Source organism: Bison bison, unplaced genomic scaffold, assembly GCF_000754665.1.
Source record: "Bison bison bison isolate TAMUID 2011002044 unplaced genomic scaffold, Bison_UMD1.0 scf7180017864495, whole genome shotgun sequence".
In the NCBI taxonomy this organism is placed as follows: Eukaryota; Metazoa; Chordata; class Mammalia; order Artiodactyla; family Bovidae; genus Bison; species Bison bison.
The window spans coordinates 13,163,859-13,167,894 of record NW_011495054.1 but is presented as its reverse complement, the minus strand read 5'-3'; positions in this window follow the sequence as shown (position 1 = coordinate 13,167,894).

Genomic DNA, 4,036 nt, shown 5'->3' with positions numbered 1-4,036 from the left:
CCACCTGAGTGGCGGCTGTCTTCTCCAATGAATGGCCTTCTTCGTCCTAGCTCCGCTCCTCACCCCGCCCCCACCCCCACCCCCAGCAGGGAGAAACGGCACGGGTGAGTCTCTGTGTGGACTTTATGTGACACTCACGCGCTCACTAGTTCCTGGTAACACTGAAGATAAGCACTGGTCCCGCCCCTCCGTCAAGCCCTCAGGGCTGGGGTCCTCCTCCAATCTTACTTGCCTTCCCTTCCCATCTGAAAGGGGCGGGGCGAGATGGTGGTGAAATAAAGATCAAAGGGCGGCCCGTGAGGTCCTGGAGAAGCTTGCAGACACAGTACAGGAAGGAGCAAAACGTCCCAAGAGGAGGACCCTGGGGTTTACTGAGCACCTGTTGCATGCCTGACATGGGATTTACCGGGTTGCAAATTGACCACGGAGCTAGATATGTATTAACCCAAATTCAACAGAGGAGGAAACTAAAGTTCACGGAAGTGAACTGAATGAACTTCCATTCAGTTCAGCTGAATGGCATTCAGCTGGTAATGCCATTCAGACCTGAGTGGAATTCTGTCCCATGCCAAAACCTCTTTCGTTTACCTTGCTGCGACTAGGATTGAGGAAATCCTGGAAGACTTCTTAGAGGAGGTGATGTTGCAAACTGATCCATGAGGAAGGGTGCAAAGAAATCCATCCCACGGAGAAGAGGGAGAAAGATGTGAAAGGGTATTAGTGGCTAGGGAACAGTGTGAATAAGGCCAGAGGTTTGTAAGTGGGAAAAGGAGGCAAGAAAGTCTGTGGATAGAGCAGGAAATGGGGATGGAAGACCTTCCATTTGTGAAGTGCCCTAAATGCCAGGTGAGTAGGGTGAAAACTGTGGCGGCCTGGGCTTCAGTTGGTCCATCTGTAAAATGAGGGTCTTGGCCCAGCTCACTTCAGGCCCTCCCAGAAAGGGTTCAGATTCCTCTAGGTCCAGCTCTAGACTGGCAGAGTGGGCAGTGGCTGGAACAGCTCATGGGCCAAGGGTAATATTTTGCTCTAGTCTCTGAGTCTGAAAATAAATATTTTTACCAAGCTGGCAGTGCCAGATCCCTGCATCTCTCTGGCTTCCCCTCCCCCAATCCGGGGTCCTGCAGAGAAAGCCCAGTCCTGGGGTCAAGAGGCAAGAGGAGTGATGGGTTTTAGACCCGGCTGCAGCCCAGGCAAAGTTTTCTTTCCCTTGGAGCCTCAGTTTCCTCATTTGCACAATGGGGTATTTGTGGCCTGAGCTTTCTGAGCCCTCTCCCTATCGACTAGACAACATACAATTCCAAGACTTCCAGGGAGACCCCACCTTGGGAATGTGTGCACAAGGGGCTTTAAGTCCAGTCAAGGCCGAGACCATGAGCCTATTGGAGGTCCCAAGGCTGCTGGGCACCAGGAGGAGTGAAGGGGTTAGAGCTGGGTCAGAGTTGGGCCTGCTCTTGGGGTCTCACTGCCTCATGAGAGTAGGGGGAGAGATGGTATTTGGACTCTAAAAGTTGTCGAGGGACTTCCTTTGTGGTCCAGCAGCCTTCCAATGCAAGGGGGTGTGGGTTTTGATCCCTGGTCTGGAAGCTAGGATCCCACATGCCTCGAGGCCAGAAAAACAAAACATAAAACAGAAGCAATATTTTTTAAAAAAATAAATAAAAGTTGTAGACAAAGAACCCTCACCTGCTGTTTGGCATGTGGAAGAGGTGGTGAGAGGGTATGGCATGAGAGAACAGGAAGGCAGGTGGGACTCTGAGGATTTTGCTGGGAAAAGGTCATATAGGAGAGGCTGGAGCATGGGGGGCCCTGGAGAAGAAGAACTGGTTCTTGCTGGGGTTGGCTGGACCCAAGGGCTGTGACCCTCTTCCTCCTGGGCAGAACTGGAGGCCGCCAAGGTCATGGCCTGCAGCCCCAGGAGTGGGGCTGGGGATCTGTTTGGCAAACCAGTTTGGCAAGGCTGTCTCCTCTGTGATGTCATCCAGCCGTGGTGTTCTCTGTGCGACACGGTCAGATAAACGTCCGGGCTTGGAGGAGAAGGAGGCCCGGGCCTAGGTGCTGAGGGGTGGGGAAGGAGTGACCCTTCAGTGTAGGAAACTGGGAGGCAAGTGAGCCCTGTGAAGGCAAAGCGCATCTGAGACACCCACTGGGCTGTGATGAACCCCAGGAGAACAGCCTCACGGACAAAGGAGAGGCTTCTGGATGGGCCAGCCTGGACTTCCTGTGACTTCCGGGAGTTCCCTGATGCCTGGTGTCATCTAGGCTTATCGCTGGGGTCCTGTATAACTGCTGGCCAGTGGGTTGGAACCATGAAAATACATGAGTGGCAGTTTTATTTTTACTACGAACCTCATGGCTTGAACCCCGTGAGGTAGAACTCCATCATATACAGAAGAGGAGACAGGCTCGGAGAGGCCAAGCCACACCAGCACCTCACACAGGATTAGAACCCAGAACCCTTGATCTTAACCACAGTATCCTGCCACCTACCAATTGGGATCTCTGCCTACATGGTGCCTTATATATTTTTTAACTGCTTGTGAGCGCAGCAGCTGAATCACGGCGTCACAGAATCGTAGATGCCCACCTTGTGGTCTAGGTAGGGGATCAGTCCTAGAGAGGTCAAGGAACAGGCTTCAGGTCACACAACAGTTTGGAGGTGGAACTACTCCATACCCCAGATCCCCACCCTCCCCTTGTTTCCCTCTCAAGGCCTGGCACACCCATGCACGAAATAGTAGTTGTTAGCACATATGGAGTCCCTATATGTGCCATTCAGTCATTTATCATCACCACAGCCATGAGAGGTATGTGCTAAGATTAGATCCATTTTACAGATAAAGAAGCTGAGGTTCAGGGACTTCCTTGGTGGTCCAGAGGTTAAGAATCTTCCTTGCAATGCAGGGGACATGTGTTTGATCCCTGGTCAGGAAACTAAGATTCCACCTGCCATGGAGCAACTAAGCCCGTGCGCCGTAACTCTAGAGAGTCCGTGTGCTACAACGAAGGATTCCACATGACCAACGAGGACCCCGCATGCTGCAATTAAGACCTGACCTAGCCAAATAAAAGAAATGAATATTAAATAAAAGAAAGAAACTGAGGCTCAGAGAAGGGAAATCATTTGCCCAGGTTGACACAGCATGTTGGTGGTAGGGCTGGAATTTGAACCAATCCCTTGGTGGACCCAAGAAGCCTCACTGGAGGCATGAAGACCTCTGGACAGGAGGTGGGCGGCCCCTTTGCAGGCTCCCGAGGTAAGCAGTGTCCAATTTATAGTTTCCACACAGGCCTGGCCTCCCTGGGGCGGGCAGAAAAGTGCTGAGGCTGTAGAAATGCTCTGAACCTTCCCAGAGGAGGCGGCCACGGTGGGAGGGAGTGTTTGGTGTGGACCTCAGAGCCAAGTGTAGACGTGGCGGCTGGGCCCGCTGCAGGCGAGGGAGGGCAGGCGGGGTGGGGCCCCGAATCGAACCGGCCTGTTAGTAGCGTTCCAGCCATCCGCCAGCCAGGCTCGGCCCTGCCCGCCCTTCTAGCTCCTCATCTGGATTTGAGATGACAACGCTGGGCCTAATAAAAGCAGAATGGTAGCAAAGGCAGGGCCTGGAACCACAGCCAGCGGGATGCTGGGATCCCCCATCATCTCATGCTGGCCTGGAACAGGTTTCTGAATATTTAAAATAATAGCAACTGCTTATGAAGTGGACACGTACCAGGCATTGTGCTAAGGTCAGCCCACGGTAACTCATTTATTCCTCATGATCACCCCAATGAGATAAGACTCTTATTAGCTCTATTTGATGATAGAGAAACTGAGGCACAGAGAGTTAAGCAACTTGCCCCTGATGGTTATAACAGCGTCTTACTGCTAAGCACACACATGTCCGTCCTGGGCTCCATGCTAAGCACTTTCCGTGTGTTTTCCCATTTGAGGAAAAGGCATGAGGCATCCTAGGCAGATAAGCATTTATTTAGATGATGAAAAGAAATGAGATCCAGAGAGAAAAGGGACTTGCCTGAGGTCACATGGCTGCAAGGGGCC